The 12,099-nt window shown below is 38.5% G+C and overlaps 1 pseudogene; it reads right to left on the reverse strand.

Annotated features, from left to right (window-relative positions):
- Positions 1–14: 14 nt before the first annotated feature.
- On the reverse strand, positions 15–11,496 carry LOC107548623 (pecanex-like protein 4; annotated as a pseudogene).
- Between the last annotated feature and the right edge of the window lie 603 nt (positions 11,497–12,099).

A 12,099-nucleotide genomic window follows, 5' to 3' on the forward strand; every position in this document is an offset into this window, starting at 1 on the left:
AATAGGATGAACAAAGCTGCCAGAGACAATATTTATAACACCAGGTGGTCACATGAAAAAAGAAAATATTCATAACCACTGAAAATAGTAACCGAGGCACATTCTTGAGATCTGACAAACAGGTTCTCCTTTTTAGGGCTCTTGACAGATGCTTAACAAAAAGGTGGAAAAGTGATAAAATAAAATAAAAAATGTGAAATAGAAGCTCAGTGTGAGGTGAGATTCAGTCAAGGACACTGAAGGGTTCACTGCTGAGAAAATAGTGTACACTTTCCAAAGAAGAATATAAATTTGGGCTCTGTGTCTGAATGAGTTTACAGTATTATTGTGTGGAGAGGATTTTGCTGGAAAGATCACATTTACTTCATCCCAGCCGCTGAAGTTCATGAATTCATGCATTTCTTCCAGAAGCCAAATGTCACTACAACAGTAGCAATTTTAAATGCTTCATACGTTCAATAAAATATTATACCGTATCCTGAATGAAGATGAAATTAAATGCAAAAACTTCTGACCGTGTGAAATTCATGTGCTGGCAGCATACGTGTGTGCTGATCTCAGGATGGTTGTGGGTAAACAAATGAAGGTGATTCATTATCATAAGCAGCATAAATGGATGGGCGGGGATGAATAGATGGGGTATCCCAGAGGTGGATCAGCTGCTTGAACAGTTAGGTTCCTCAGCATCACAGGATGTGCCTGAATGCTATAGCGCTCCTCGTCGTCATTAGAGGCATATAGTAGCTCCCATGACAGGTTGGCCCACTGGCCCCTCACACTCTCCTCATTCAAAACTCCAACCTGGACTAGATTCTCCTGCAGGGACAACACACAGCTCGTGTACGTCCCCTATGAAACACAGAAAATGTATTACACAACTGCAAATGATCATTTGGCATTTTTAAAAATGTAATTTGATTTGTATTGCAAAGATAATGAGAATGCATGAAGAGTAGGGGTAGACCAACATTTAAAATCATGTCAATACGGACAAAAAATATTGAAATATTAACAGAATAATTAAATTATAATTGAGTTTGATGATGTCAAAGATAATCTGAATGAAATAGGGGAAAAGAAGCATGTACAATTAAATATCCTATATTGACTGATACCATTAAAAAAAAGATGTAATCAGCCAATATGGTACAAATATGTTTTTCAGAATAGTCTCAATATAATACAGTGACCTAAACATATGCAAGAAGTAATTTGTCTGTATGTATTTAATTTGGAATTCCAACACAACATTACACAATCACAAGCTAATTTATGTGGAGCATGATTTTGGATCAATAGATTTCATTGTGGGCAGGGCCTATTTGGCAGAAATATGGGTGGCAGAGCGACAAAATGTCCTTACATACATTATAGTCATGGCTAGTTACGGCAAAAACTCATATATACTCAGAAGAGATGGTTTTTATTGCATCACAGCTAGATACGAGACAGTGTTTGGTAGCAATGGTTACATTCCAATAAATGTGTTTACCATGGTGAGATCGTGTCCGAGAGAGAATAGGAAGGGCTTCTCTTGTACAACACTGTCTTGCCAACTGCGGTCTGTTACCAGGCCGATAAACCAATTGTCATGGTAATCCTGCAAAGTTGTGAAGAGCTCATCCAGACTCTCTACCGGACCAAGAGATGCCTGGTCTACCAAGAGTTTTACACTGTACCTGCACAAACAGAATAAAACAACAGCTGTCACATTTTAGATAAGCGAGAAAATTTAGCTGATGTAAGGCCATTTTTTAATGGAAAATGTGTGCTGAATTTTGCTTGTCTGTTACCTGAAAGCCCTAAGTGTGAGCTGATGCAGCTCTTTATTGGCTCGGAGCCACTCGAGTCCCTCAGTCCAGGGGCTGTCCCCACAGTACAGCCTGAACAGCAGATTAGGGCTGAACACCTGAGCATCTGCCCCCAATGCCACACAGCATGATAGCACCACCTGGGTATAAAGCTCCCGCAGGGCACGGTCCTCCTGCAAACCCAGTGTTACCTGCTCAAATTCTCCCTCCCCGAAGCTCTCCACCACCAGCTGGGACAAACAAAAGCAGAACCAAGCCTCTGGGAAGCAAGGTCGCAGAACCTGGAGTTTGGAGGAAGCCAACTGAGCAGTCCGCCACTCTGCTGGCAGAGAGAAGAGCTCTGAGTGAGCGCTATATAAAATAAAGGTGACTTGAGTGAGGGCTTGTGAAGTGGAGAGGCTGAGAGATGCTTGGGATGGCGGTCAAAGTGAGTGCAGGCATGTTATCTTTCCCTTTATCTACACTGGGCAGGCTGAGCCACAAACCCAGACCCAGAGGTCTAAGGGTGGGGAGAGAGCCATGCTCTCGTACAGGCTGTGGATTTCTACAGAACCTGGAAGAGACACTCCCAATGCTAACTCGGTCTGTCCTTCATCTGTCCGCACCATCATTCTTATTGGCCGCCGTATGGGGACTGGACCGAACAAATCATCTTCATCGGACCAATCAGCAAAGGATGAGAGGCTGGAGCTGTCCTGCCCCTGTAAGTGAGAGGATGAGGAGGACTCCGAGTGAACTTGAGAGTCCATAGCAACTTTAACCACAACTGGACCTGGCTCTGAGGGTGCGGCATGCTGAGAGCTTTGCGACTTGCGTCCAGAGATCTGTAGTGACTGACATTTTGTCCGCTGAGCACCACGTGTCAATTCCTGTACACGGTAACGCAATAAAATCCAGACAAATATTTTAAGGAAGTCAGAGTTGAGCTGGTGCAGGTGGTCAGGCGAGTCAGCGATTCCTGTTAGAACGTTCTGGGCATCAGAGTAAACCCTGAAAGGTAACACAGAGCAGGGGGTCAGAGCATTACCCCAGTGAGGGTTAAATAATTGGAAACACTGGCCAGGTCATTCTACATGACCAAACGCTCCTTCAAAAACCTCATTCACACGCCGAGCCTCCACTGTGTGGCATGATTTTTCCTGTAGTTCCAAACCCTGTGGTGAAACATGACAGGTAATAAGAAATAACACACACAGGAGAATCATACAACTGGTGTTCTGTAGACAGCGCAAAAGCGCAAAAGCAAGTATACCTTAATGTTTATAGTGCAATAGCCATAGCCCCTCTCTAGAACAGAGATCCAAAGAAGACAACCCTGAAAGCAGCCAAGGTAATGAGACCCTGGAGTACAGGAACATTCAATCAGATGAAAAAACAAAGAGTTAATAGAAACTCCAGTTTGAAGTGTTGCATGAATATTAGATAAAATGTAACAAATTCATTGCTATCTTAAAAAAAAATAAGTGTTCATATTTAATTACATTCCTTAACCGGTACATTACAACAATAATAAAAACAAACAATATAGGCTATTGGCTTCTACATCCACTCTCTGTAATGCCTATTTAATGACTTTTATGTCAGTTATGTCTTTATCTTAATTTGGCAGCTTTTCTTAGCAAATATTTACTTTTACACAACTGTTTAAAAGTTTGGGGTTGGTAAGTTTTTCTTTAAATCTATTTGAAAGAAGTCTCTTATGCTCAGTAATATTGTGAAATATTGTGACAATTTAAATGACTGTTTTCTGCATTTTTATACATTTTAAAATGCATTTTTTCCTTGTGATGGCAAAGCTGGATTTTCAGCAAACATTACTCCAGTCTTCAGGGTCACATGATCCTAAAGAAATCAATCTTATATGTTGATTTGGTGCTCAAGAATAATTTCTTATTATCTTATTATTCTTCTTATTATGTTAAAAAACAGGTGTGCTGCTTGATGTTTGTGGAAACCATCATGATAAATTTTTTAGGATTCTTTGATGAATAGAAAGTTCAATAGAACATAATTTAAAGGAGTCATATGATGTTGCTAAAAAGAACATTATTTTGTAGATTTTTTTTTGGGATAATAATGTAAACTGTCACTTTTGGCCAATGTAATGCATTCTTTTATCCAAAGAGACTTCAAATAATAAACTTTCTCAGTTCATGCGTTCTCTAAAAAATAAACCCATGACTTTGGCGTTGCTAGCGCCATGCTCTACAGTTTGAGCTATAATAGGAACAATCTAAAAATATATGATTAATGTGATGAATCAGCATATCATAAATTTTATATTTTGAATTCATAACTGATTATAAATAAATGTTTTAATGAATTAGCTCTAATAGAATTGACAGCCTTAATAAATACATGTCATATACTGTAACAGTTAATAACAGCGGCAGTAAAATGAGTGACAAGATTATTCTGAGCTGAGACTATACTAGAGATCAGGTGTGAAATTTTTCAGTTGGTCTCACTCACCAAATGTGCCATTAGCAAGTGCGGGTCTGATAGCGGATGCCAGTCTTTTGCAGAGCTGCTGGTAATATACAGAATCTGGGCAAGGGCAGGCGGTGCCTGTGGTGCCCGGCCACGAGCGCAGCGGCCTGGGGAATCCCACCAGGAACACGGGTAGTGTGAAGAGAGGATGGAGAGAGGCAGACAGAAGGGCAGAGAGAGCCACGACACCTAGAAGAACTGGGCACAGAGCAACATTGAGCACCAGCAGAGTTCCTGCTGACTGACGACGCTGTTTACTCTCTGTCCAGGACGTGATCAATAGCGTAAGAGCAAAAGTCAGCTTACATACAAACTGAGATACACGATTCACAACCAGAGAGACCTGCCAGAAAATGGGATAGATAAGAAAAATGATTACACAAACATACTTTGCAATGTAAATGCAAAGTTAAAGTTATATTTGGCTCACCAGTATCAGCTGCACTGTAGTGCCCAACTCATTCCAACGTGCGACTCTGTGTCCCCCTGCAAGTCTGATGATCACCACCAACACCATCTGCAGCAAAGCAGCCTCAGAGCTCTGCCACACCTGCCGTACAAAGGCCAAAGAATCAGGGGTCAAGGGGGTATTTTAGTGAAAGAGTGCTGTCCATGTCCTCATAATGCTTCAAGGTGGTGTAACAATAAAATCTCATACCATCCTGAAGGCCCATGTGAAGCCAATGGCGAGAGAGGCCGTGTGCACCTTCTTTAGAGATTCTTCCACAGACAAGAACGCAATCATCACCAGCGGACTTGCTGTGAAGTCAAATACGAACATTCACATTAAATGACATATAAAATAATAATTATTAATTATTATAATTATGTGTTGGCAGAGATGCACTAATATAAAAGTTCCCATCATTACTGATAAACCAACCAACAATATCTATCTACAGTAGGTATATCTCCCCCCTTTAAAATCACGACTCCCTCTCCTCCAACAATGACTGTATGATTTTGAGATCCATCTTTTCACACTGAAAACAACTGAGGGACATATGTGCAACTATTACAAAAGGTTCAAACGCTCACTGATGCTCCAGAAGGAAACACGATGCATTACGAGCCTGGAGGTTAAAAGATCAGGGTAAATTGAACTTTTTCAGGGTAAATTGTATTTTTCTTCTGGAAAACATGCAAGTATCTTCTGCAGCTTCTGATGGGCAGTACTAAATGAAAAAACTATGATATTTTAGCAAAATAAGAAACATGTACACATCTTCATTCTGTTTAAACGTTTACACCCCTGGCTCTTGATGCATCGTGTTTCCTTCTGGAGCATCAGTGAGCGTTTGAACATATTGTAATAGTTGCACATAAGTCCCTCAGTTGTCTTCAGTGTGAAAAGATGGATCTCAAAATCCTACAGTCATTGTTGTAAAGGGTTCAAATACACAAAAGATGCTGGAAAACCAAAGAATTAGTGGGACCTGAAGGATTTTTCTGAAGAACAGCGGGCAGTTTAAATGTTCAGGACAAACAAGGGACTCATGAAAAATAAAAACAGCTGTGGATCATCCAGGTAACAACACAGTATTAAGAATCAAGCGTATGTAAACTTTTGAACGGGGTCATTTTTATAAATTCAACTATTATTTTCTCTTGTGGACTATATGTAAACGTCTTTTATGTGAAATATCATATTCCTCTTTTTTTTATTAATATATACTTATTTTTTTATTATGAATTCTAAAAATGTTTTTTTAAATAAAGCAATAGAAACTCAAATCAATCAATTTAATTGCTGCAAAATTTATTTAATCCTCACAACATTACAATGTACAGAATGAAAAATGGATATTAATTTTGAGACTTGCTAAAGATTTGCTAAACAGTGGTATTAAATTAAGTATCATTTTATTTTTAATTATTATAAAGTTTTATGTTTTTTAAAGATGAACTTTCAGTGAATGTTAAATATTAAAAAATTACATTTAAAGTTTTAAATACAGGAAGTGTGCATGGACAAGTAAATATTTACTGTTAAATTCCCAATACTGACAAGTAGCGATACATTTAAAAAAAATAAGAATTTTTTAATTAAAACAAATATCCATATGTGTTATCAATGCCAAGTCAACATCTCCCTGCAACAGACTATAAAGATAAACAGAAAGATGAAAAAGATTGTTTGGTTGGTACAGTGCAAACATCTCCTCACCCAGATTCATTAGGATCCTCCGGATTATCCCTGCAGCATGCAGACCGTGGGTCTTCTGCCTGAAAGCTTGGGCAGTCGTGACCCGTTTGGGGTACAGTGGGTTGAGCATAACACCTCCCAGCACGCACGCCCCCTGGAGCTCTCCCAGCAGACGAGTGAGGAGAAACAGAGCAATAAGGTGCCAGCCGATCACTTCCTGTGGGCTTGGAGGTACGACAGAAGACTCCCAGTGCTCCAAAGAGTTCACACTCAACGTTAGATTCCCTGAGTTGATGAGGTAAAGCTGATGAAGGAGTCCAGCCTCAGTCAAGGCTCCTATTAAAAACATCAGGGAAAGAGGAAGCCCCCACCAGCCCAAACCCAAGGTCGGAGAGGCGCCCTTCACCAGCACCAGCAGCTGGGTCATGTCCTGGCTGAAGAGGCAACAGCGAATAGAACCACACCCAATGAGGAGGGAACGAAGAAGGTACAGATGGCAACACAAACGGATGACAGAAACATCACCAAGAGCCTGACAAAAAGAAAAACACAAGATCATAGTTACAGGGGACACAAACTGGAATTTTATACAACAGAAGTCTGATTAAAGAGTGCAAGTATTCACCAGAAAGGACTGCAATGTAGACCACACTTTATGCAGTTAGTCTGGTTATATGAGACCAGTAAAAGAAGGATTCATTGCTCACCTGATGTTGGTGGACATGGCTGACCCACCCAGGCCGTGCACTAAGGTCTGTTCCATGGCCCAGAGCAGAAGAGCGTCCAGCGGAGAGAGCATTCCCAAAGCCCAAAGCACTGGCAGAACCACAAACAACACATGAAGCACCTGAGATGCTACTTGCAATTCAACCACTCCAGAACCTGAAAACCTGAGAGATGAGGACAAGAGTACGTCAGACTCAGCACTGACTCTTGACATTCATACTCAAACAATCCTCATAAGTTTAGGTTACACAACAGAAGTCTCAAAGAAAACACTCAAATCAATCTCAGCATTTATATTTATTTAGCAGATGCGTTTATCCAAAGGAATAGGAAATTACTGAGGAAAATCAGAAGCAATTTCTCAAAGAGCCATTAATATTAGCAGTACGCAATGCCAGGTTTCAAGTATAAGCTCATATCCCTCAGAATATGAATCTCTGACAAGATATTCAGTTTTTGTCTGGAATCTATTAATTTATTTTAAAAAAATAAATTACAATACAATATGTACATACATATATGTACAGTATGTACATACAATTAATTAAACACACCTCTTCTATGCTTGAGCACTTTTGAATTTCAGAATAAATACTGATTTTAATATTTTTGTGGGGGGCATAACGATCGTCATGAAAGGAAAACCTTATTAAAAGAACAAATCTTGAAAGGAAACCTCTTATGTAGTTTGAGAAATTATTTCACTGGAAAATATGTTTGATATACACCATCAATCAAAAGGTTGGGGTCAGTAATATTAAAGTATTTAAAAGAAATTAATACTTTAATATTCTTCCTTGATGATACTTATAATACTACTTTAATACTTATAATACATTAAAGTAATTATTACTTACTAATAAGTAAAGTAATTACTTTTTACTTTGTTTTCAACAGCTGCTATTTTTAAATGTCATTAAATTAAAATTATCTTGACATTTGTGAACAGATTGCCTCAAAAAACAAAAACAAAACCAACATGAATACAAATAATACATTTCTAAGACATGTTTTAAACTAGATTTTTTTAAGGTTGTTTGCCTTTAACATGGACAGAATTCTTTGTCATTGACCAATACGCTGTCAGAGAGAAGTGGTGAATTGTGGGATTTGTACCTTAGAGCCAGGTCCACAGCAATGAATGCAAGTATGTATAGCGGTCTGGTGAGCGGCGTGATCTCATACGTGTCCTGCGACTAAAAAAGGAGGCTGTTTCTGTAGCCGTGTTGACGATGAGCGAATACAGACAGTCACCCAGCTCAGAGCAAACAAAGGCACAACAGCTCCCAATCCTGCACCCGTGTGCCCATACAGGCCACTCAGTCTGTCTGGCAGCAGGTACCATGTGGACAACCCTCAAAGTGCTCCAGCAAGAAAAGTGTGTAAAACTACATTACCCATAAACTTCTTCCCAGGCACCACAAATCGTACCGTCTCAGGAGCCACACAGTGAGTAAACTCCACCTCCTCCTCGTCTGCAAGGATGTTATTGGCAGCAAGCAGCCTTTGTACCACTCCAGTCCTGTGTGCCATACACCGTGCCAGTCCCTGAAGGGTGGCACCAACACCCAGCATGAGCACACCGGAAATAACACCTGCAAAAGCTTCATCCAGCACCCTCAGCTGGTAGAGGAGGGCCCCGATGCCTCCCAACAGCCATGGTGTCAGAAATAACACCAGCTGGTGCATATAGACATACAGCGGTGTACAGTAGCCTAGTTTCAGCCTAGGCCCCCCCAAGACAGTCTGTGGGAAATGCTTCCAGAAGAACTCCTGCTTGTAATCGTTGAGCAGGGGCACATCAGGCCCCATGATGATGAACACAACACGGGAGGGACAGACTCAGTCATCTCCTCCCAGCTGCTGCGGAACACACACACATGTCCCGCTGACAGTGAGTCACTGGAAACACACACAAACGCATACAATTACCATATACATTCATATTTCATAGGCCATGATGGAGTAGCGGTTTATTGCATGTCTTTAAAGGGGTCATATGATGCGATTTCAATTTTTCCTTTCTCTTTGGAGTGTTACAAGCTCTTGGTGCATAAAGAAAATCTGTAAAGTTGCAAAGACTAAAGTCTCAAATCCAAAAAGATATTCTTTTTAAAAGTTAAGAGTCAACCACGCCTACCTAAAATGGCTCGTTCTAACACTCCCCCACATGTCTACGTCACTTTGTGGGAAGATTTGCATAACACCGCCCAAATGTTCACGCAAAGAAAGGCGGCATAACTTTTATTCTCACTGTAGTATTGTTGTTGCCGCCACTGCCATGTCGTGAAGGCGCTATGTGATTCATTGTGAAAGTGAAACTACTTTGTTTGGCCTTCCAAAAGAGGACTATATCCGCTGCGTCATGCCTAGAGCTGATCCGTGCTGGTCGCTGAGGAAATGCATCAACTTCGCGCTGTGGATCGCCGGATGGGAGAAGGCATCACAGTATGCTAAGGGGCGTAACATTTCCGTCACACGCTTGAGGTATTCAGCCAATCACAACACACTGGATAGCTGGCCAATCAGCGTACACCTCGCTTTGTAATCGACACCTTTCAGAAAGGCGGGGCATAGAGGAGCAACAATAATGTACAGTATGTGGAAAATAATGTGTTTTTTTAACCTTAAACCGCATAAACACATTGCATTACACCAAATACACAACATCATGTTCTTTTTAGCAACGTCATATGACCCCTTTAAAATTGAATGACCAGAATAATGTAGTATTTTCAATAATAATAATAATAATATCTTTATTTGGGAGTTTTTCCTCAGCAGATTTACATAATAATGCAATAATGCAAATAATTCAATTAATTAATCAGTATTTTATGTAATGAATCAATTTAAATTACGAATTAATTAAAAGTGCTAATATAAGTGTATACACAATACTAAATATACTATATTTATTGTATAATAGTTTATATAATTTCATAATTATATTAATTATAGCTATTGTTTTATAATATATACATTATATAATTATAATATATACATTACGTATATTTCAGAAATATATAAATGTATTCATATTTCTCCTCTTTATTTAACATTAGAGATGAGTGGGCAGTGTTACTTGCCAAGCAATTGTTTTAAAGTTAGACTATTGGAAAGAATATAACCTCCAAAATAAGTGTTTATTACACATTAACTATTTTGTCTGGAATTGTTTATCTTAATTACAATAAATATCTTTATAGGGCGTTTTCTCAAAAATATTATTTTCTCATGCACTGAGCCAGAAATCTCTACTTACATAAAACTTTACAGTTTTATTCCTACCTATGTTCTGAAGTTTCTTACAGAGCGGTTTGCTCATATATCAGTCAACTGATTTATGTAACATTTCATTCCTTAAAAGTTGGCGACGGTTTTTTTTCTGGCTGTTGACAGAATTTTCTGATTTATGGAATGATAAAAATAGAAATATCCAAAATCCCCTCTGTAAAAACATTTAACTCTAATATGCCAACAAAATGAAACAAGAAATTTGAACCTGCGTTTATCCTATGTCTGAAATGTAGGAAATTTAGTGTATATTTAAATTGAATGCATAATTTGCATATTGAAACACAACAATTCAGTAAAATACAAAAAAAGTCTTGTGATAAATCAATTGGGGAAGTACCCTGATGGTATCAGTTACCATTTTAATTTTTTTACATATTCACCTGGTAAAAAAAACAACCTCTGTGTATTTTTACACATTTGATTCCCAGTTGACCTGTTTGTTGATCTTACCCGAGCAAAATAAGCAGAGATGATTATTGCCAAAATAAACATACAGCATAAACACACGAGGAAATGTGGAGTCAATCAGCATCAAACCAGAGACTTCGAATTGTGTGCTCTTAGCTTTTGATTTGTGGCTATAATCCTCAGATTTAAGTTTTTAATGCAGTCTTGTTGATTTGTATCCTGTGATCTGTTCACATGCTAACACTGCATTTATGACAACAAGAGACAAACATGAACGTGACAATAGGTTTACAGACCATTACAATAACCAAACACAAAGCTCTTATATCATATTACATTATAATATCGTCTTGGTTTCCTCCAAACAGCCGATAAAGAAGAGAAGCGAGAAAGCGGCTATTAACTGGTTAGCGCGGCTAGCGTTAGCAAGCTCGTTTTATTTTTCCACATGGCAAAAAAAATGTAATAGAAACACCCTTTTCTTTTTTTAAACATCACATACCTTTAAATGAGAACGAATGAGAGAGGTGCTGGAAGGGTGGGTAGAGGGTCTGTGTCGTGATAAAACGAACCCGTTATCCATCATCGCTTCTGCTGATGCTGCAGTTGGGCAACACGGCCTGAAGGGCGGTGTGTTGATCTAACGTTACATCTATTTTCCCTCACAGAATTAGCCATGGAAATATAAAATATCAAAACTGCAAATGGTATGTTGGCATAACTATTAAGAAGGTTATTCTTGTTATGCATTAGGCTACCTTTGGAAAAAAATAATATGCATGTGTTGTAATTTAAAGAGGTATTACTATTGCAAAATATGCTCAAGCTGTGGCATTTAGATTTGATTATTTGCACAATGGAAAGAATATTAACTATTTAATAAAAAAAAATGAAAAAGCACTTTTAATAGGTCTTGATCATTTTAGAACTTGCAACAAAAATAACAACATTTAAATCAAGGCAGTGAAATTAATTAAATTAACCCCATTCTCACTTAAATGTAAAGATTATGATAAAAGAAAAGTAACTAATATGATTTCCACATTTTTTCTATAGATTATTTTATTATATATTATAGGCTATAATTAGACATGGGTAAAGGATAATATAAACCAAATCAAATCAGACACTGGATTTCTCAAAGCAACTAACATTTATTTATTTGTTTGTTTGGCAAAATTAAATGAAACTACACATTTCTACACATCTGCTAGTATA

The sequence above is a fragment of the Sinocyclocheilus grahami genome, unplaced genomic scaffold (assembly GCF_001515645.1).
Source record: "Sinocyclocheilus grahami isolate Dianchi unplaced genomic scaffold, SAMN03320097.WGS_v1.1 scaffold351.1, whole genome shotgun sequence".
NCBI classification, from domain to species: Eukaryota; Metazoa; Chordata; class Actinopteri; order Cypriniformes; family Cyprinidae; genus Sinocyclocheilus; species Sinocyclocheilus grahami.